The sequence below is a fragment of the Leptonychotes weddellii genome, chromosome 2 (genome assembly GCF_054177405.1).
Source record: "Leptonychotes weddellii isolate Sample4059 chromosome 2, ASM5417740v2, whole genome shotgun sequence".
NCBI classification, from domain to species: domain Eukaryota; kingdom Metazoa; phylum Chordata; class Mammalia; order Carnivora; family Phocidae; genus Leptonychotes; species Leptonychotes weddellii.
In genome coordinates this window covers 37,015,083-37,038,573 of record NC_138370.1, presented here as the reverse complement: position 1 = coordinate 37,038,573, position 23,491 = coordinate 37,015,083, and the positions used below count along the sequence as shown (strand labels likewise).

Sequence of the window (23,491 nt, the reverse complement as noted above, 5' to 3'; positions counted from 1 at the left end):
GGGGGGGCGCTGGCTGCAGGGACAGTCACTTCGGCTCTCCCTTGCTCCTTTGGCTGTGCTCCCCAGCCACCTGTCAAGCAGCCAGATCAAGGCCAGATGGGGCCAGGCTGGGCTGGGTCCTGCTCTCTATGGACCGTGTATGCACAGAGCTAGCTGTTTAAAGAGAGGAGAGCTATTAGTATCAATTCACCACATACTAGACCAATATTAGGTCGAATCCCTCATTTGGGTAACCCAGGTCCCAGGGCTAGCATGCTGGCTGTGGTCCTCACTCTGAAGTGCAGTCAGTTGTCCAAGGAAGAGCCGTGTTTTCACATTAAACATCCCTGAGTCTCTCTTGTTCAAGTGGCAGATGGTGAATTTCATGCAATGACGTGAGTAGAGGCCCCTCTATTTCCAGCCTGGAACTCGGAATCTGTGGAAAAGCTGCATCTCTGCATCCTGTGCACTGTGTGCTGTAGCTCTTGGGGTCAGGATGTGTCTGAGAGAGCTGGGGCCAGGTGGGGGAAAAGCAGCGAACTGGCCTTTGTCCAGGGTTGTCCAGCAGGGAAGGGGAGACCAGGGCACTTTGAGAGGCCTGGGCTGGATATGGAGGACAAGACCTGCCATACAACCTGAAAATCTAGTGCTTTAATAAGCCGAGGCTGATATTGGAACTAGTGCACCCAGGGACCTCAGAGAGATGGGCAGCATGGCGCAAGTGGGGGGTTATTGATGCAATGTCTTTGCAGGCTAGGATCTGAGCAAAAGTAAAACTGAGTTATGACACAAAGGACAGATTAATGAAACTGTGCATGGGAACAGCCCATCCTCAGTGATTTCCACCCAGCACTTGAGCACTTTCTGACCCAAATATGTTGACAGAGTCTAATGTCCTATATCCAGCCTTTTCACTGACAAAGACAGAAAAAGATTTCTAACACAAGAATAACCTTCAGGAATTTCAGCCCACTCCTTGACTGCTACCTTAGATCCTCAAGGGAATTGACCCCTCAGGGAAGGTTCTAGGACAATATTCAGGGTTTGAAATTCTCTATTTGAGGGGCTTCCCAAGAAATGTGATTGAGGCCTCACCTCCCACTCTTTCCCCTCCTCCCTCCTGCCACACAGACTTCCTTGCAGTTTCTTCTCCTGGCCTCTGGCCTTCTGCCACACCTTTGCAGCCTTAGGGGTACACAGCTCTCTCCCCTGGGGTGCCCTTCCCAGCCTTCCCACTTGATTAACAACTCCTCTTCCATTAGGGCAAACTCAAGCCACACCATCTTTTGGAAGCTTTGCATTCAAGCTGTACTTTAATAACATTTATTGCTTTTCTTCTTATAAAATTCATGTTCAGCATAGAAAATATGGAGCTTATAAAAAAATGAAGAAAACAAAAATCACACATCATTTTGACATGTATTCTCCCGGTCTTTTTTTTTTTTTTTTTTCCCCTGAGCGTTTATCTATATTCTAATTGGGAGCATACCATAACACAGCTTTGTGATCTGCTCCCCGCCCCCCCTTAAGGCTATATAGTTAAGGAAAAAGGGGGCAGTTTCGCATAGTGGTTTGTGTGGGTGGGCTCCGGAGTCAGACTGTCTGGGTTCAAATCCTGGCGGGGCCACCACAGTCCTGACACCTGAGCAAGTTACTGAAACTGTTTCCGTGTTTAGAACAGTGTGGTTTACGCCGAATTTTAATCTATAATTTTGTTTTCTCCTTTTCTCACTCAACTGTGAGTTCCTTGAGGTCATAGAGTGGCCCCTGTTCATCTTTCTGTCCTCCACATCTTGCTTGTACATGATAATCATCCCCAACATGTTAAACGCAAGGAAGACCCCAAAGAATAAGGCCTAGCCCTAGGAATCAGATTCAAGTTCCTGAAACAGGATCAGAGATTTCTGTCAGAGGCCTTGTTTCTTACCCGGATTAGCTAAAGCGGGACAATGAATTACGTTTTCCGAGGCTCCCGTTTCGCCATTTGTCAAATGGAGACGCCAGCCTGAGTGTGAGACAAGCAAGACGACTCGTGGCCCTGCTCTGCAGACGGTAGAACTTTGCGAGTGAAGTTACTATGTCCTGATTTCACAGGTCTCCTCTCTGGCTCTCAGTGGCGACAGGCGCCCCAGCCGCTGCCCTCAGTTCGGGAGAGAATCGAGCCTGATGGCAGGCCGTGCGCGGCTGCGGCTCCGGGCTTCGCGGGGCGCGGGGAGAGTCAGGGGTGCGCCGGCCACCGCGCAGGCTGCGCGCCTCCCCCCGCCCCGCCACCCCAGGTCCCCACCCGGCTCCGAGCCCAAGACGCCACCCTGGGCGCCGCCGCCACCCGTGTCCCGGTTATCAGCCTCCTTCCCCTTCCCCCAGGGCTCAATGTTGCGCCCACCAGATCCGGTGTGTGGGGGGGAATCCTATCCCCTTTTCTCGGGGATCCGGGCGGGGAGGGGAAGGTGGCGGTGGCTAGAATTGAGGCTTCCTTTGCCTCCTACTCTCCGGCAAAATCCGATCTTTTCTGAGCAGGATGGGGCGGGGGCGGGGGGCCGCGTGTGCGCCCGGGCGGAGGGAATTCCTTCCCCGGCGGGCGGCGGCACCCGCAGCAGCGCCTTCCCTTTTTTTAGCTCTTCCCCTAGGCTCCTTCTCGGCGCGGCCGGGGGTGGCGGCGCGCTCCACCTCGCGCTGGGGAGACGGCCGCCCCGCGCCCCTCCAGGCGCCCGGGCCGCGGCAGGTGGAAAGGGCGGCGAGGCCAGGGTCCCTTCGCCGCCGCCGCCGCCGCGGCCGCCGCCGCCCGTGGGTAGGCAGCCAGGAGCCTTGCTGGAGGGAGACCCGGGGTGATTCCATCCGCCCGCAGCTCTTCCAGGGCTGCCCTGAGCAAGGAGCTGTTTTGTCATTTTGAAAAAAAAAAAAAACAACACCTTCCCCCCGCCCCCCAGGCTGTTTCAGAAATGGCATTGAGTCAGATCTGAGTCACAGGAGGACGTGGGCCCCCCCCCCCTTGCGGTCCTTCCCCGTCCCACCCCCAGCCCCGCTGTCTGCCCTTGCCCGGCTGCGCACCCCAGCGCGGCGGCCTCAGACACCCCGGGGGCCCCTGCCTGCCTCCCTCTGTCGCTCTGATACCTGCCCACCCGCCCGGGGCGGCAGCCCTGCCGCGCGGCCCGCCCTTGCTGTGAAGACAGCTCGTCTGGGGACAGCAGTCCCGTCCCCAGATCGTGAAAAGGCCACAGTCTGTCCCCTGCCTCCGGGCGCGGCAGGCCACCATGGTGCGTGCTAGGGGTCAGGTTGAGAGGGGCGCTCAGCGGTGGCCGCAGTGTCTCCCACGGTAGTTTCCTGTGGTGTGCACTTCCCTCAAGGACCTGGTCAGCTTCTTCCACCTCTGGCTACCTATTTTCTCACCCCTTCCACCCTTTCCTGAGCTCTCTGCCGAGAAGGTGCTACACAACTCTATTTTTAGTCCTAACAAGCTGCCTGCCTGAGCAGCTTCCATCTGCAGCACTCAGAGCCCTTTACAAATGCTAATGAATGGAAGCTGCTGCCTCCAGAGTAACTTAGATTCATCTTGCTCCCTCTTCCCCATCCCCCACACTTTCCCAGTGGGGAAACTGAGGCATGGGATTAGGGCTTGGAGAGGTGACCAAGGCGGTGTCAGAACCCCAAGCTTCCTATGGCCCTTTGGTAGTTCTGCCTTTGCCAGTGCCTTCTGCCTCCTCTTACTTCACAGTGCTAGGTCCTGGACTAAGTTCAGAGGTCAGACAGTCCATGTCCTCAGCGAGGTGAGCATAGAAGTCGATCATTACAATACAAATAGGTGGCCCCACAGAGCTCTTTCTGCAGAGCACAGAAGTCTCACCCAGCCAGAGAGGGAGGGGGGAGGGAGGTTAGTGCTATTAGTGTCCTATTTTGTAATCAGGTAAGGCTTCCTGAAGGAGGTGACACCTGAGCTGAGTCTGTAATTGAGAACTGGAATCAATCAAGCAAAAGGCAGGGGGCATTCTTGACCAAAAACACAGGGTGGAGAAAGACGCAGTTTGGAGTTGCTAGAGGTGAAAATGTTTTGGGTGCTGAGGTGGGAGGTGAGGCTGGAGAGGATCTCGGTGTAAGCAGGGAAAGGACCTGGTCGGGTGAGGGTTTGAAATGCATCCTTCTGGTGGCCAGGAGGAAGAATCTGATGGGCTAAGAGTGGAAGCCAGGAGACCAATTAGAGATGATAAAGGCCTGGGTCAGGTGCCAGGGAGAGGTGCCATGAGGAGGACAGGGAGCATTGGAGAAACGCTGGACGGTTACTTAACTGGAAATCCAGGGTGACACAATCTTTTTCTCCCCCCTGTGGCCCACTGTTGGACTCGCAAGGCAAACATCTCCCTAGGACTTCAACTAGACATCATCATGCAGGTGGTACTCTTCCCTTTTGAGCTGGATGCCCAGAACTCCTGGGGGGGCAGGACCTACCCTCTGTCTCTGCTTGGGCAACCGGCAGCAAAGCACACAGTCATTGTTTCTGAGTGTTGGTTGAATGAATGGTGCTTTGATCACCTAAGGATCATAAAAAGGGATGGGAAATACTCAGCAACTGCAGGTAGGAGGATGTAGGCATGCGGGACCCTTACCACTGCTCGCTCTCCTCAAAGTTAAAGCCCATGCACACTTCAAGGGGGAACACCACCCTCCCTGTGTGGTTTGCACTGTGAATCAGAAATTTCTGCCAACTGCGGCGAATGCAGCTTCAGAAGCTGTAGGAAGCCTCCTTACCACATTCAGGGCCCTACTTTCCAACCAAAAAATCATGGAGCCGTTTTTGGAACACCTCCAATGTGTTCCAGTCAGAGCAGACTGCAGAGAAGATGGGTGTCTGTGGTGGTCCTTGGGATGCACAGAGAGGGAGGGAGGCATGGAGGGACTCACATGGGGCAGTTTTGTATGTTAGGGTGGCAGGAATTTGAGGAGAGGCTCATTTAATTCTCCATGTTGTCTGTGTCGTGTCAGGAGATTTCCACTGCTGCCTTCTGCTGCAAATAGCTTCCTCTAGTCATCCTCCCAAAACGAAATCCCAGGAGGTCTGCCATGGCCATAGAAGGTCAAGAGGGTGGGCTGTGGTCCAGGTTCAAACTCCCATCTCCTCCACTCCGACAAGCTGTGGGACATTAGAGAAGTTAAGTGACTCATTCTGCCCTTTGAAACTTCAGTTTCTCATCTGTAGACTGGGTATATACTAGAGTTATTGTGAAGTTTAGAAGAGTTCATGCCTATTTAAGCACTTAGAACAGCGTCTGGTATGTGGTAAGCCCTCAGTAAATATTAGTTGTTATGAATATTGACAGAGTCCTCTATCCTCTGTTTGGTAGGACTGTACTTTCAGCACTTCTACCTGCTGATCAACCTCCATTGCTGTTTGGGGATCCAGTGAAGTCTTCTCTTGATGTCTTCCTTTATTTTCAGTCTTGGATACTTAGGAAAACAACCATTGGCCCTGTAATCTCTGAAATGCTCTTCCAGGGGCAAGAAAATATATTTCACTTAGAAGAAAGTCCCATTTTTGATCGAAGATGAGATTGTCTTGTGGAGAATTGATTAGGACATAGAGTCATAGAATGTTAGAGCTGGAAGACATCTTGGAGGTATGATTCAAGCTGGCGTTTTCAGAGACCCAGAGAGATTGGGTTACTTGTGTGACTAGTGGGAAGAGGGAGGGCGGGACCCCGGGTGCTTCTCTTACCCCACACCTGTGGGCCACTCCAGGTACTATTGGTCTTTGCATCTCACTCTCCCATCTCAAGTCTGGGCCAGTCTCCTTTGCCTAGTCCAAAACCATACCAGTGGTCTGTCGCTGTGTCAGTCAGGGTTCAGCCAGGGAGACAGACCCAGTAGGAGATACATAGTAGGGGATTGATTGCAAGGAGCTGGCTTGCAACATTGCAGTGGCCAGCTAGGCAAGCCCACAATCCACAGTGCGGGCTGTCACGTGGGGCAGGCCAGAAACCCTTGGGCAGCGGCTGACGCTGAAGTCCACAGGTGGCACTTTTCTTTCCAGGAAAATCCAACTGATTGAATCAGACCCCACTCAGATCATCTGTGATGATCTCCTTTTCTCAAAGTCACGTGACTGTGGACATTAATTCCAATTACAGAATACCTTCAGAGCAACACCAATGTTTGAGTGAATAACTGGATCCTGTAGCCTAGCCTTACTGGGGACACAAAACCAAGCACTGCAGTCCCCTCGTGGTCTTGCTTTCTGTCTTCCTTCCAGCCTGTCCGACAGACTGCAACTGTATTCATCTGCCAAAAACTCTGCCTTGCCCTCCTTTTCAGTTTTCCACAGTGGTCCCTGGGTTATAAGAGAAAGCCCAGGTTGACAACTGTAAACTCTCCGTTCTAGTCAAGCCAGTCTCCTTGGTCTCTGAATAATAACCACCTCTGTGGCTTTCCCTCCTCTAGTTGCTCCCCCGGCTGAACCCCACCCCTCCCTCCAAAGCCATTCCATTTGGTTCCTACAGCCCCCGGAGTTCTGCCCCTCCTTCCTGCACCCCAGGCACCCCTTCTCTGCCTCACTCACTCGCTGCTTAGCCCAACAAGAGATGAACTCAGGATTGGTGGGAGAAGAGGAAAGAATCACTCTTAATGCCCCTCCCTTCCCCAAACCAGTCAGTGTGCTGGTCAAATCCTAACAAATTGCTCCTAAGATCTTATTACTAAAGTGAAAGATTGGGTTGAGGTTATTATAAATGACAACTGAAACAATTTTCTCTCCATTTCTTTTCATTTCCCCTGCCCACCATCTCCACCCTACACCTTTCTGTCAAGAGAAGTTCCTAGTTCTTGCTATCTCTTTTTAATCCAGTTGGCATCCCTTGGACCTAAGGAAATTCAGAATTCAGATGGGCTGCACAACACTGAAGGAGCTCAAACAGAAAACAGGTCCCTGACGTCAGAGGGGCCCCCTTTTAATGTTTTAAAGAGATTCCCAAATGGGTTCTGCTAAACGTAATCTACATCGGATCTTGCCAAAGCAAGATGTTCATACCAGAACAGCGGAGCACGAAGAGTTTGCCTGCCTGGGTTTGCAGGCAAGTTTCTGGCAAATCTGATATCATTTAATTTCCCTTCTGGATGCAGGGGTAAGGTATTTAGCCTTTCTGTGCCTCGGTTTCATCATTTGTAAAATGGGGATAATAATAGATATTTGCTTATCCCAGATAAAGCCTATCTCTGGGGTTTGTTGTGAGGATTCAGTTAGTCTGTAGAAAGCCCTTAGAAAGCCCGGTACATGGAAAGAGCCCAACACACCTTAGCTACTACAATTATTAGCTGTTACAGGGCTAATCAAATGTCTCCTTCTGCACATGCTGACATCAGCAAGCTAAGGTAAGATACTTTTATAAAGCCCCCCACTCTGCCATCAGGGATTGGAATCTCACCCTGTGGCTGGGCTCCCAGATCAGGAAAGCGCTCTGGCAGTGAGGTGAGCTCTGCCTTCTAACTAGCTGTGTCACTCATCAGTCACTTAGAAGTCAAGAAGTCCTGCATTCCAAATTTGACTCTGTTCGAACAAGTATTTCTTGATGATTTCTTATGTTGGATCTGTTGTGCTGGGGACTGGGGATGCTGAGAGAAGACGTGGCCCGGGTCCTCAGGAGCTTCCAAGGCAGACAGCTTATGGGAAAACCATCAAGGACACCTCGAGGCAGCATGGTGGGCCATGAACATGGCCCGGGAGGGATGTCTTGGAGTCGTTCCTGAACAATGTGCCAGGAAGCTGGGCTTGGACACACTAGAAGGGGAGACACCCTGGTGCTCTTGTTGCCAGCACAGGACCTGGTACAGAGTAGATGCTCCAAAGATCTTTGTGAATGACTAGCGAGCTATAACTGAGGGTCTCGAAGAAAATTTCATCAGATGAGTACCCTGGGCTTTAAGCTTTGAAGACAGAGTCAGATTTTGAGAGGGCAGAAAAGAGAAAAATGGATCAACAAAATGCGGTATATACATACAATGGAATATTGTTCAGCATGAAAAAGGGAGGAATTCTTACCCATGTTACAACACGGATGAACCTTAGGGGCATTATGCCAGTCACAAAACAACAAATAATGAGGCACCTAAAGTAGTCAGATCCTTAGAGACAGGTAGTAGAAAGGTGGTTGCCAGGGGCTGGGGGGAATAGAGAGTTGTTTAGTGGGTATAGAGTTTCAGTTTCCACAAGATGAAAAAAGTTCTAGAAATCAGTTGCACATCAATGTGAATGTGCTTCATACAGAACTGTACTCTTAAAAATGGTTAAGATAGCACATTTTTATGTAATGAGTATTCTAGCACAATTTTTAAAAAAAGATGGGGAAGGAAGCAGCAAGAACAAAGGAGTTAAGGAAGGTAAAGAGGCAGTGTAGGATGTGTTCAAGGAAAGGACACTTAACCCAGAGGGTCAGAACTTAAAGTATAAGGAGGGAGGGACATGGTGAGAGATAAGGCCAAAGGGAGGCCAAGTGGGCCTTGAATGCTGTGCCAAAAAAGAGTGGAATTTAAAATTTTGTCTTTGACTTCATATATGGCCGAGGTGGGTCTTATAATATGCTCTTCAGCCTTGGCTACTATACAGTTGTTCTACTGTCTGGGCCGGTGTGCCAAGCTGTTAGTTCTATGCTAACCCGAACTCTTCTGACAAGCAGACCCCAAGGCTCACCCCACCTGGGACAGTGAGGGCCCATTGCATCTGGGCGCCTCTGGCTGCTTCCTCTGCTGCCTTTGGTTTGAACAGATCCCCATGGAGTGTTTCAGCCCCAGCTGCACTAATGGAAACTAATGAGAGCTCAGCCTGATTAGCCTGACTCCTTTCAAATTGAATATTCGTAAGCAACCTCAGAGCTACAAGCTCAACGCTTGGCAAATTACCAGCTCTGCATCACCAACTACTCGGATTTCCCACCCCTGACTTCATCCCAGGGTGCAGTCTCCAGGGGCGATGATGTGATGGCCCCGTGATAGGGCTCCCTGGTAGGTGCTGCCTTATTTTGCTTCGTAGGCTGGGCTTTTCTCAGCATAAGACAAACGGCTTACTTGTTGAAAGTAGAAATGAGGTGGCCTCTGACATTTTGGAGTTTGTTTCCCTTTTTAAGTGTTTGGTGTCACGGGGACACCCATGCAATGCTGACTTTTAGATGGAGTTGCGAACCAGATGGCCAAAGACAGACCTCTTCGTGTAGCTGTTATTTATTTAATATGAAATTTTAAGGCTACAGTTATCTTCTCTGTGTCTCCTTTTTTCACATCTAAAATGAGTGTAATAATTTCTTTCTTGCTTTATAAGGATATCAAGAAGATGAATGGGGTAGAGTTGATGACATACTTTGAAATCTGAATAACAGGATGAATGTTATTGAATGTTAACATAATACTATGCATTCTCCAAGGATGCTGGAACTAAACATTTGCCTGTGCAGGTGTATTTTGTATGCCCCTCATCACTACATTTACCCAGATGAGAACAGAAGAGGAAAATTCTTGTTCTGAGATTGATGCTAGACCTTAAGCTGAGTGGTCATTCATTAGAGCCTGGCTAATTCCCTTCTTGGGCAACAGTGCTAAACACAGTTAGACTCCTTCGATGTCTTAGCTATTTTGCTGCTCAACCTCTGAGAAAGGAACTTGATAAGAAGACATGCGGGAATCTTGACTGTTCCTTTCACCGTTTCTACACCCACACCATCCTGCTCTGACCAACTGTGTTGTTGGTACAGCTGAAGCCACACCTTCTCACTGGAGAGGACCCCTCCTTAGTTATAATAGCAGCAAGAACAAAATGCCTTAACCCTGGTCACTTCAAAGGATTCTACCACATGGGCCCCAGGCTCTAGAAAATGGTGCCAGAGATGGTTGGGATAACAACAAAGAGCTTACCCCATCCTTAGTCCATTAAACATGGACTGTGCACCAGGCACCATGTACCATGGGGCATCTCAAAGTCAAGCCATGGACAACACCTATTTCAGGTCGTTCTCTCAGAGAGCTCTCCTCTTGAATAGGGTTTCCTGTTCGTCTCCATGGCTCGCTGCTCCCTGACTCAATACACTGCCCTAAATGTGTACAAAATGAGACAGACTGAGAGAGGAGCTCATTAGGAATACTTCAGTATTTGACCTCAGTTACTGGCTTTTCAGTTTAGTAACTCACTTCCACCTCACTCTTTGGTTCTGGACTCTGCATCCCACTAGAATCTAGTCTAAGTTCCTGTTACTTAGGGTTCTCCTGAGGCTTCAGTTGAAAGATTCATCCCATGAGTCCTGAGTTCAAAGACCCTACCAAACATGCTCACTCCTGATCTACCATCTTGGCTTCTAATTCTTGTTCTAGTATTTACTTGCTATGAATCTTTCTCACTGCACATAGACCAAAATACCCTGTGCATCTACCCTTCCATTCCTGGCCATGAGTGTTTCTGTGATGAGTGATTGGAAGCCAGAGGCAGAGAGAAGAGTGTAGCTTTTGGTATGCAGTGGGAGCCCCATGTGATATAAATGGCCACATCAGGGCATTAAACCAAAGTGTGTGTGTGTGTGTGTGTGCATGCACGTGCATGTTGTGTGCATGCACATCGGCTTACACCACTTAGTGTACTTTTAAAATAACCCAAATGTTTAAGATTTTGGACTATTCTGATTTTTTAAAAAGGAGGGAAGAAAGGAAGGAAGGAAGGAAGGAAGGGGGCAAGGAGTTAAATACCCTTACTATAACACTAAAAGATGACTGGTAGTAATAATATGCTCCAAAACTTTTTTATCTATAAATTGTATCTTCCTGTACTGGTTTTTAATTTAATTTTTCACATAATTTTGTATCTGTTCATGTCATCACACACTCATCTTTCATTTTTAATGGCTGAATGATATTCCAGGGGGTTATGACTCTACCAGACTTCAGTTCACCAGTTTCCCTTTGTTGGTCATTCTGTTGTTTCCAGGGACTTTTTCCCTTCACTATTATAAATAATTTGCTGTCAGGGAACTTTGACCTAAATCTTTGACTATATTTTTAATTCCTTAGTGTAAAATCCTATAAGAAGAATTAATAGGTCAAAAGTTATGCTCCTTTTCAAGGTTTTTGATATTTAGTGCCAAATCAGCCCCAAGAAAGTTAAACCAATTTCTATTCCCATACCTTCAACCCTTCACTTACACTGGGTATTATAATTTGTTAAAATAACTACCAGTTGATAAGTGAAAAATAGTATCTCCCTCTTTGATTTTACAGGTTAGGTCAGATTTTTTTTTTCATATGCTTTTTGGTCATTTATATTTATTTTGTGATTTTTCTGTCCATTGTTGCCCATTTTTTCTTTTCAGATGTTTTTCTTTCTTTTTTTTTTTAAAGATTTTATTTATTTATTTGAGAGAGAGCAAGAGAGAGAGAGAGCAAGCATGAGCAGGGGAACGGAGGCTCCCCACTGGATGTGGAAGGGAAAGGTAGAAGAAGGCTCCCCACTGGATGTGGGACTCCATCCCAGGACCCCAGGATCGTGACCTGAGCCAAAGGCAGACACTTAACCGACTGAGCCACCCAGGCGCCCCTATTCAGATGTTTTTATTCCCAAATTGGTCAGAGCTTTTTGACACATTAATGATATTATCCCCTCTGTCGTATATGTTGCAAATATTTCCTTGGTCTTTTGTCTGCTTTTTACTATATTTACGGTGTTTTTTTGTTATTGCTGTTTTGGGGGGCTTGTAGAGGGATTGTACATTTTGGTCTGGTCAAAACTATCAGTCTTTTTCCTTTATGATTTCTATTTTGATATTGTTGGGAAGACCTTCCCCACCCATTAAAGCATTCTCTCCCATTTAATTTAACATAATACTTCAAGAACCCTGGACTTTAGGGAGGCATTGCCTCCAAAAGACCCAAGGGGTAAAAGGGAAGACTATGGAAAATGTAGCTCTGAACACAGACTCCACATCTACTCGACTCTCTGAGAGCTGGGAAAGGAATTTAAACCTGTTCTAGTCTTCCAGTGACAATCTGACAAGTCCAGACTCTGCTTGAACATTTCACCCCGGGATTTTGCTTCCTGTTCACGTCTTCAGAAAAGGTCCCTGGGTTCAGAATAGTGTCAACATCCTCCCAAGCATCTCTCTCTTAGGGGCTGTCCATGCCACCAAATCACGTGGGCTGTGCCCTGGCGTGTCCACCCCGTGCAAGGGCGGAGGGATAGGAGAGGGGCTGGCCACCCCGCCATGATGAAGGCAGTGCTCCACACCAGCAATGTGCTATTCACACCTGGGCCATTTCACCTCTGCTGGGCTGTGGAGATGCCTTTTCTTCCCGTGCGTGTGTATGTGTGTGTGCAAGCACGCACGTATATGCTCACTTGCACAAGCCTGCACACACATTCTCTGCTAGTTAATCCTAAGTGGGAAAAACTGCCCCTGTCATTTTGAAGAGGGGGCGGGGGGGCTGGGAGCAAATAAAACCTTCAGTAGAAGTAGTCAGAAAAAGATGTGCACTGAGCATGTGCAGAGTAATTTTTCTTCTGCATGCTTTATTAAAGAATTATATGACATAATTACATGTTATAATGTCTTTACACATATTTATGGTAATTACGTCAATGCACATTTGATGTTCTATAATTACAGTAAATACACAACAATCCTGACAAATCGCTTGATCAAGAATTCAAATTCCCCAAGTGAAGCCGGGGAGAAAAGACATTAACTCTTCTGCTTCCTGATTGCCCCGGCGCCTGATTATTCCTCCGCCTTTTCCTGGGTGTTTTGGAGGTTCTTTATGTCCCTGGGTATCGTCAAGGTACAATTACATTCATTTCCCCTAGGGATGTTCCTGAGACTGGTCCCTACAGCAACACCGCTTATTTTTATTATAGTTTCCTCCCCAGCACTGCTGTGTGTGCTGATTGTGTAGGAGGAGTGGGTGCCAGGCCCTGATAGAGCCCCAGAGACAGGTAGGGAGTGAACGTGTTTTTGGTGCCCTCAGTGAAAGGCATTGTCCTGGCAGGTGTGGGGAAATACAGAGAAAGTGCCAGTCAGGATTCATCTCTTGTAGAAACGGGAGCATTATGGACAGAAACAGGAGTGAGAATGAATACCGCAGAAGTAGCGCCCTTTCCCAGAGCCTGTTGTTAATCTCTAAGCCACTTTTTCACTCCGTAAACTCCTAAAGGGCAGGACCGTGTCCAGTTCCCTAGCACCTGGAATCAAGCATTGAGTTTTTCATGGTGAGGCTTTGATATTACCTATCTGTATAGAGCATTGCATGCATTAATTATCTTCTCTTATATGAAGATTTTTCATTGTCTCGTCTCTGGATTCTGGTGTTGGGGTGGGAGTGAGGGTAAGGTAAGTTCTTGCTAAGTAGGGCCAATTTATCAGAAACCATCAGCAATTGCCATAATTGTTGTCTCTACCAAGATGCATCTCCTGCAATCCGTCCAGTCCCTCCTAAGGTCTGGAGGAAGTGTTTCTTTACCTTTGCCCTGACAAGATAAAAACCACCCAGGTAAGAACCATCCATGGATTCAGACCATCATGTATTTAGCCCAGAGAAGGAGTGTTGGGTCTCCAGGATTTGGGCTCCAAATCCCCAAAGGGACATAACAGTGACTCACCTTGGTGGAAGGAACTTACTGCGAGGCAAGTTATAGAATTGAAAGAACACAGGACTAGAGGTTTGCGACCCTCTCTCTGGGGAGAAGGGTACCTGCCTACCAGGAGCCTTGAGCTAATAGATGTTAAGGAGTTTGAAAAGTTAAAAGCTTTCAATAAATGTAAGGAATTTTCAGGAAACTCCTTCTGGGGCCCAGCACTGACTGCCTTTAGTATGGAAGCAAGAATAACACTCCTGTTTGCATTCACCGATTTCATCCCACCTCCATGACCCAGAGAAACTAATTATCCCTGGAACAGGTGGTCTTGAAGGGAAATTGCACTGATCCCCACGGGTGGAAAGAATAAATCTGTTACACTGGTTCAGACCAGTGTGGGAAAGGACTGAATTGAGGGCTAATGATTCATAAAAGTCGCAAACTTATTGACTAATATAATTCTTAGTCATGAAAGTCTCCATGTTCCATGCATTCTGAAATCAAAGCAATTACAGATTTAAATGAAGCTGGAATCCTTAGGGCGGAAAATGCTTGTTTTAGCCCCAGATGGGGGCTAGAGGTGAGTGACCCGTTACTCCCCTGGTAATGAAAGCGCCTGGCAGCCTGCAGGCTTCTCGGGATGGTAATTGCTGCGGGCTGAGATAGGGATCTCACTGTGCTAATGATGCCCTGTTCCTTTTTTGAGGGCTCACTCCACTTTTCCTATAGCACCAGGATTGCAAAGGAATGCAGCACAGTAGAAATGAACACATTAACACGCGCATCTTAGCATTTTTCATTTTTCAAAAACGTTGCCATCATGTTTTAGTCTTTTTTTTAATTGTTAATTGCTTAGGACCTGGTAAATTTAGAGGGATGCCTCATCCATGTATTTCAACATGTGAGCAAGTGAAATGGAAACAGATGTAGCATTTTCTTTCTTTCTTATATTTTTTTCTTTTTAGTGAGGACTTTGCACGGCCAGGAACCATAATTCATATTTTCTTCACACTCACAAAAGACTCTGCTGGAACCAAGTTTGTGTTGGGAAACAGATTTTCCAGGCTCTTTCTGGTTGGGTGTTGTTGTGGTGTGTTTTTAACTGCTGTTCATTTACCAACTACTAGAAAAGGTGGGCTCAGAGGGAAAGTAGACTAAGGCTGGCTCCTTTTTACATGTGTTCAGAAAGAAACTGGGAGGTCTGTGCTCCTTTGAAAGTCTTTGAAAGTGAGAAGTAGGAGCCCACAAGATTCGTTCGTGTAATCAGAGCAAGGCCATTCATTTCACAAAAGCAATTTCTTGCCTCAAAACAACAGGTAGCGGGGGAAAGAAGAAACTCAGCTGTTCTACTAAGGGTTGATGCTTTGGAGGTGGAGGGCAGGAGCATGAAATTAAATATTCGGAAGAGAAATCAGCAAGAGATGTCCATTAAGTCACAGTGATGGGATTGCCAATAAAGTCTGTTTCAGCAGCACCCCACACCCCCTCCCTTGCATCGTCCCACCGGTGGCATTTGGGAGTTCAATAACTCCCCCAGAGGGACTGTGCTCTATTCTCTACAGGTCTGTATAATCCTTGGCTGCTGAGCTACCAACGGTGGTCCCTGGGGATTGAAAATTAATTTCTCTCCTTGCCCCACACGGCTGATCCCAGCTGGCCCGTGGCTCAGCTGGGAGCTGGGGTCAGATGCACGAGACCACCAGGTGCTTGGAGTAAATGATCAGGGCCTTGGGCTGAGAAGGCCTCTAACAATACGGAAATGGCATTTTCCACTTACCTCAATTGCTGTGCACCTGGCTGTCTCTGCGCACCAAGATTCAATTATCAGGGCTGGCGCACGTTCCCCCTTCCCCCTAGTTTCCGCCTGCGCTTTCTGGGGAGCTTTGTGGTGTCCTCTCTTTCTGGCAGCTAAGGGTGATGGGATTCCAACAAGCAAGAAAGAGAAAGGATTTTTCTGCTCATGTTCATCTTCAGAACTCTCTGATGTTCTCTCAGTAGGTGGCACCGTGGAAAAGCACTGGAGTGTTCTATCTTTGTGGCCTTGGACAAGTCACTACACCTTCCTGAGCCTCAGTTTCAACCTTTGTACAATAATAAAGGTATACCAGATGATCTCCCATCTCAGCATCTAGTTCTAAAATCCCAAAGGGTTTTTCTTACCACATTTCACTGAGGATCCGAAAGTACTTCCTTGATAGGAATGTGTACAGTGTCAAAAATTAATTCAGAAGAAACTGGAATACAAAGTCATGAATAATGGGCATTGGGTAACCCAGTAATCAGTGTGGCTATAACTTAAGCCGGATGTTTGAGCTTCCAGCCCAGGGTCTTCTGCATCCCCTTTCTCCGGAAGCCTAGAGGTCTCTATAGAGCCCTCTGTGTTAGCACTTACTAGAGGCACCTTGCAAGCCAGACGTGGTTGGGAGGGAGGAAGTAGAGACTATCACCCAGGGCAAGATGTGTTTGGCATTGTCCTCAGAAAGTTGCCTTCCCAGGTCCCCAGCCTCTCGATCTTCAGTTTGTGAAGCTGTCAATGGAAACCCGATCCAAGTGTTGCTGATTCAGTGATGTTTGCCCAAATGCTGTTTCCTAAGAACTGTTGGATGCCCAAGATGCCTTCTGAGTCTGTTTTCTTTTTCCAACAAGCCCGTTTCTTTTCCTGGAAGTGGGACATGGCATGGAGCCGGTGGAATCTGAACCCAAGTCTATTCCAACTCCTTTCTAAACTTGGATCCCACTGCAATGAGAGGGTTTGGGAACCCAGCAGAGGCCCCTTCCTCCTAACCGTCCCCAAGGGCCCGGGACACTGTGGCTCTTAGTAAGCACCGTCGGCATGCAGCAGCCTTCGGGTTTATGAGCTACACATGGCTCCATGTATCTGTGCCTCATGGCATTTTCCAGCCACAAAGTATCAGTACCTCCATAATTCAAATGAAGAACTAAGACAAGGAGTAAATGGCAGACTCCACCGTCAGACAGGGGCCCATAGCCCTTGTTCTTTTTAACATCACACATACACACACACACACACACTTGCTATGAAGATATGCTCTTTTTCACACCAAGGAGAACCCCTCCTAGGTGGCATAGCCCCAACCCCTGGGCCAGATTGTAGCTTTTGACTCACCATTGATTATCTCCCTGGCTATTTGAACATGACTTTCTTCTCTGGCTTCCCAGGTCATCCAGCAGACTGGCTCGCTGCCATGAGGAGGCCGTGGCTTTGTTCTTTCCCAGATCCACTTCAGTCACTTCCTCCCGCCAGGCCATCCCTTCTGTCCTGTTACTCTAGTTTGAACTGCTGGCCACTGGGTACCAGCCGCTCCTCTCCTTGCCATTTTTGATCATCACCCCATCTACCCTGATCCTAAAGCAGGGGAGGCTCTGTCATGCACCAGCCCATGTCCTACGCCCGCCTTGCTGAGCCAAAGATCTCGTTGTCTTGAAAGGGGGATGATAATAATAATGCCTTCTCTCGCAGGGTTTCTGGGCACCCCGTGAGTCCATACGTGTAGGTGCCCTTGGTGAACTGGAAAGCACCCAGTCAGACCAAGTCCCTCTGTGCCCCCTACCCCCTCACCCCAATCCACTCTCTGTTCCCTGCCACCCAGCATTTATCAAACGGCCACACATGCCATCTGCTTCCCAGGACATGCTCAGAACCTTTCTCCCAGCCCCATGCACAAGCTGGTGGCATTCCACAGCAACAAAAGACAGACTAAAGCCATGGACACATGAATGTCTCAGCTGGGCCCCATGGGAAAGAAATCGGAAGCATTGGATTTTGACATCTTTTAATTTTTTTTTGCATAAAAAGTAGATGTGAAGAGTGAAAAGTTGTAGTAACACCCCAGGCCAAGTAAGACGTTCAAGACAGCATGGCAGGTGACACACAGGATGTCAGAGAGCGTGACAGCAGCACTGGGGACGTGAATAGCATAATGCCACACATCAGCGTTGCCAGCAAAGCCAGTATAACTTGGCAGTGGGCATGGAAAGACCGTCTGGGTCAGAAGATGCCAAGAGGAACTGAATGTGTTATCATTAGCACAGGCAGCACTAGATTCAGCCAAGCTTGCTAAGACCGAGTTGCATCTTCTACCCCATCTCGTTGCCCTCTAGTTGACCTCAGGTTGGTAGCTTCTCTTTCCCCTGCCCGTGCCGTGGGATTTCCACCTTCACAGCTAGACTGTGAAGCTTCGTGAAAGCAAGCACCACGTCCTCAATGCCTTTGGCCTCCACCAGGCCAGAAATATATCTTGCAGGTAGAAGGCAGAGAATATCTATTAATCAAGCAATAGCCAGAATCTGTTTTGACTCAGTGCCTCAGTTTCTCCACTTGTCAAATGGGAGAATAATTCCAATCTTCTTGTAAAGGATGGACAACAAGAAATGCAATATCCATGGAGAATGCTAAAGTCCTCTGTTAGAACTGCCTTCATCTTTGTTTCTGAGTATGAGTTTCCCCATCCATCCCTGCCTGAAGTCAGCGTCGTCCCCAGCACTGGCTGGGAATTAAGCTACCCGGTGATCTCCAGATCTCTGTTGGTGGACTACAGTAGGGCGAAGGGGAGTGAGATCCTCTGACTCTGGAGTGGCAGGGCCAGGTGCTTCTACGAAGAGATCAGAGACGAGACAGTGCACTGTCCTTAAGGGACACTTCTTCAATGGGAAACTACCCTCTTCGGTGGTCCCATCTTTTTGCCAAACACTTTTTTTCTTGGTGATACTCATCTTTTGTTCTCCAAAAACACTGCTGAGGAAAGGAAATTTCTCCTTTCTTCCTACCTGCCATTGCTACAACCAAAAATCCAGTGTCTCCTCCTTGGGGACTCCCCCTCCTCCTCTCTACTTGCCTATTTTTCTCTGGCTACCAGGCATTCAAGATTGCTCTGTTTCTTATGGCTCCAAGTGGAATTTGACTCTGTGCAGGGAAACAGCCAGGCAGAGCTGACAGTGCTGTGAGACGGTGAGCACAGCCCTTGACATGCGTGCCTGGGAGTGAGTGTACACGTGCACGCACACACACACGCACACACACACACACACCTTTCTCTGAGCCCCCGCAGGATTCCCCCTTTCCATTCCCTTTGGTGGGTCCCATCTGCTCATCCTCCCCTGGTCCAGCCTACCCTGCCATCATGCAGCCCATCTCCACTCCTGGCAAGCAGACAGCCCTCCCTTGCCTTCCTACTCCTCACAAATCCAGGACGGGCACCGGGAGAGCTGCACTCCCTTCGATAATGAGTTGAGAACTTACAGCCCCTCGTCTCTCTCTGGCTGGTGACTGACACAAATGGAATTCATCTTTAATCATCTGTTAACTCGTTGTCTATTATAGCTCTTTAATAGCACCATAGATATTCTTAATGAAGCATGATTTAAGGTATTTACAGCACATGGACCGACAGACATCACTCACAGTGTGCAAGTAATGAGGCATAAAACGGCTTTTGAATTCCCCCCAAAAGAGAAAGCGACACAGAGAGAGAGAGAAAGAGCTTTAGCACTGGGATAAAAAAAAAATTAAAAGCCTTGTGTTGGAAGGTTTGTTTTAAAATGTTTAGGCATTTAAAGTCATTTTAGCTCTTTCGAGGTGTTTGGCTCACAGAGTTCAGCAGTTACCCCTGCTGAGAGTGGAAGGCTCAGAACCCAAGTGTTCTCCGGCAGCCACCTCAGACCCAGGCATCCTTCCTGGCATATTTCAGGGTCTGGGGGTGGTGCCAAGCAGGCTGCTCAGAGGGGTCCTGACTTCCTCCACATGGAATGCAGGCCTTCGTCTGGTTTCCCGCACTTCTAGTGTTCCCTGATGCTGTTCTGGGGCACCACATGTTAGAAAGAAGGGTAGTGGGATGGGTGGAAGCGCCCGCCCCCGTCCCCCACCGCGGGGAAGGGGACAGGGGCTGGGGTTGCTTTCCCACCCACAGACATGCTGCCTGGTGTTGCCTCTGCCCTTGCACTTACTTAAGATAAAGCCTGAGGGGCGCCTGGGTGGCTCAGTGGTTGAGCGTCTGCCTTTGGCTCAGGTCATGATCCCAGGGTCCTGGGATCGAGCCCCGCGTCGGGCTCCCTGCTCAGCGGGAAGCCTGCTTCTCCCTCTCCCACTCCCCCTGCTTGTGTTCCCTCTCTCGCTGTCTCTCTCTCTGTCAAATAAATAAATAAAATCTTTAAAAAAAAAAAAAAAGATAAAGCCTGAGATAAGCAGAGGATCTAGCCTACCACCCCATCCAACCCTTCCTTTCAACAATGAGGAGACCCAAAGTTACCCAGCTAGTTCGTGACCAAACCAGAACCAAGCCCAGGTCTCCCTCTCACCACACAGCAGTGCTCTTTCTTCCTGCCAGGTGGACCCCATAAAACCTTTAAGACAGTAGGATTTAAAGGGACCAGAGAGATGGAGTGGGGGACTCTTTCCCAAGGATATATGTTAAAAGATCGAGATCTCCAAAGCAAAAGAGCCCCTTAAAGGCTTGTGTGCCAGGGCATGAGAGTGTAGAACTATACCACCCGGCTTCCAGCTCTGAGCCCTGCTTGTTGACGGAGCCTAGAACAGACTTCATAATATCCCCACTTCCCTTCTCTCTGCTCCAGAGGGATGGTTCAACATTACTTCCCTGTAGTCACGGGACATTGTACGGGAAAGGAAGTGGCTTGGGGGATAGGGTGGAGATGAACATCACTCACAGGGATAGAAACAATGTACTTCTTTTGATCTTGGGGCCTGGTTCCCCAAGATTCCCTTCTTTATGTGGCTTTTGCCACTGTCCATTATCACCAGCACATGCTGGCTGTACTTGGTCTGAGCCCAAGGCAAGGGCTGAGCAAACGCTATACGCCGTACGTGTTGTTTGCATCCAGTCGCCTTTTTGCTACTGCCCAGTATTGGCCACTCATGGGTCATGGTAGATACAGACAGAGGATAGGAGCCCCCAGGCCTGGCGTGCTCCCTCTCAGGAAGGAGCAGGGTTGGGATGTTCTGGAATTGGTGCCATGCCTCGTATCTGGCTTTGGTGGGTATAGACCTAGGCTCTCTACCACTCTAGCCTTCTCCTCTCCAAGAAAGAGGGCTGAGAATCATGGTGAGGTGTCTTCTATTACCCCTGGGTTATAGCCAAATGAGGGGGTCTGGGGTGGGGTGGGGGAACAGGACCAGATCTCTCAGGACAGGGTGACGAGGATGTCCGTGTTGGGTTAACTAAGGTTACCAGATCTTCTCCCAATCCGGGATTCAGCATTTTTTTTAAGGTTTTTTATTTATTTGACAGAGAGAAAGACAGCCAGAGAGGGAACACAAGCAGGGGGAGTGGGAGAGGGAGAAGCAGGCTTCCCGCTGAGCAGGGAGCCCGATGCGGGGCTCGATCCCAGGACACCGGGATCATGACCCAAGCCGAAGGCAGACACTTAACGACTGAGCCACGCAGGCGCCCCTGGGATTCAGCATTTTTAAAAGCTGGAGCCCCTACCTTCTAAGAGCCCCATTTTGCCTTGTCCACCCTGGAGAAGGAGGCACAGAGAGGAGGAGGGATTGGCCCAGGTCACGTGGCATCAGAATTCTTGGTCCCAGCACTTCCCAGGCTATTGCCCTCCTGCTAAACCAGTCTGCCTCCTAAGTATGCGGCCTCTTCCTTCCTATGTCTCTGAGGGGCCGACAACCATGGGAGGGTGACATTCTGAAGACATAGAGAGAAGAGCGTCCCCTGGACCCACCCAAGGATGGAGGTGTGCATAGGAGAAGGGCATTGAGCTCAACTTATAGGGCATTCCTCCTGGCATTTCTAGCCCTTTTTGATATGTTCTTCCCTACCCCAGCCTCTGCAAGCCAAGACAGTATGTCCCAGCTCTTGCCAACCACATCATTCATTCATGTGTTGTTTCATATATTCATTCCTTGCCTGGCCAGACATCAAGCCAGGTCGTGAGGATAACCGAGCCTCTTGCCCAGAGGAGCCCATGGTTTGGTCAGAAGACAGAGCCCTAAAGAAATGATGTCTAGGGTACTGTGGGGGCAGTGAGTGGTGCCTTAGGGGGCATGAGGGCAGAATAAATTTGGGTGGAATAATATTTAGGATGGATCCGCAACCTGTGTTTGACAAAGCATTTCCCCCAGTAGATAGCTAGATACAGAATGGACCAGTCATTTGATACATGTAGACTCATAGAATGGCAGGACTGGAAGAAGCCCCACAGTTTCCCCTACAACATCCCCACCATGTGATGGTGAACTTACTCTTCTCCACCACCCTACCCTTACTCCCAAGCAGCCCATTCCATGTCTGCTCAGCTCTGACTCTTAAAAAGTTCTCATTCGGGCCCAGCTGAAATCTTTCCCTCCACCCCTCCCACCAAGAAGCCTGCTTCAACCCTTAGGTGGGGTAGGTTTATGTGGGGAATTCATGAGGAGCAGACGGGGAGTAGGTGGTGGGCAGGCTCCAGGTAGTCCCAGGATTGGAATTCCCTCCCTGGACACTGGTCATCCCAGCTCCTCGTTGACTCTCACCTACATATGACCCTGATTTCTACCACCCCCTGCTAACGAACCTGGTTGAGTGCTGAGGGCAAATAGGATTGGCCCAGCCTAAGTTTTCTTGTGCTAGGCAGACACTAGCTGGTTTATGGACTGCCTGCCCAGGCCAAGTGGTCCAATCAAGGACAAGGGTTGAGAGCAGAGAAGGAGTCAAGGTCAGGTTTCGGATATGCCGGCCTCCTGCTGTGGGCAAGGCAGCAGCTCTGCCAGTGGGTTAGGGGCAGACCCATAAAACCGCCTTAGCTGGAAAGGACTTCTCCCTCTCTGGACACCCAGAGTCAGCATCATCCCCCATCAAAGCTCCTTTTCTGAATAGAAAAGAGTAGAGAAGGTAGAATGCAGTTAAGTGAAAAAGGAGAAAAAAGCACGTGGAACTTTATGGAGATACTTTAAATTCTCTCACCAGACAAAGCCTTATGATTTGAGATTTCCTTGTGGCATGGCCTCATCATGGTTTACAGTAACTTCCCTTTTCTAAGCTGAAAAATGCCAATTTATACGGCATAGGTGTCTGTGGGCATTTCTGGGGCCTCGTCTTGGTTTTCCTTCTGTAATTATATCTGGGACAATACGAGCACTAGAGTTAATGATTTCTGCAGTATTGTTTGTCCTTTCCTACCCACCTCAGTAAGGATCTGCCAAGAATCAGCATCTTTGTGCTGATTCCTGAGAAGGGTTTGAGATAACTTGTTCTGAAGATGGAGAAGCCGAGGCCTGAACGTGAAGTAGTTGCTAGAAATGTCACTTTGAAGTGGCCCCGGGAAAGACAAGAGGAGTGGGGAGGCACAGCCCGGGCTGGGGCTCCTCTGAGTGTCTTTTCTTTCTCCTTCACAATATTGTCCTCACCCTCGATTCAGCATCCAAGCTGTTCAGGCTTCCCAAACAACTCAGGAGTGGCCCTTGTCATAAACTAAAGTCATTATTTAAGAATGTTTCCGATAAACACGTACATCAGAGGGCGAAACTAGGGAAAGAGGAAGGCTGCCATTCAGCCACAAAACATCCACTTGAGACCAGGCCCATCAAGGCCTTTTTTTTTTTTTTCTCTTTTCCAGATGGTTCTGTTCAGGATGGGCCATACAGCAGGTCATTGAGTAACTCAGGTATGCCCCACGCTCCCCTGGGCCTTATTTCTCTTGTTTTAATCCCCGCCATTAAGAAATGTTTTTAGCAAAGTGTGTGCATGACACTTAGATGGGGCCACTAGTTGCCTAGGAAACTGTCCATTCTACACATGTTCCCCTTCCTGGCATCATTTGGATCCAGCTGCCTTGATTGGCCTTCTCCCTTGGTCCTCCTTTGACCCTCTCCCCCACTATTATTATGCCAGCTGAGTAGATCTTAACAAGGACTGGCTGTGTAATTTGTGGGGCCCAGTGCAGAACGAAATCGCAGAACCCCTAGATGAA

The 23,491-nt window shown here is 48.7% G+C and overlaps 1 protein-coding gene across 4 annotated transcripts in view; it reads left to right on the top strand.

Annotated features, from left to right (window-relative positions):
• Window positions 1-23,491, top strand: part of PEBP4 (phosphatidylethanolamine binding protein 4) — a 252,133-nt gene that overhangs the window by 108,019 nt on the left and 120,623 nt on the right. The gene's annotated exons all lie outside the window — the stretch shown is intronic.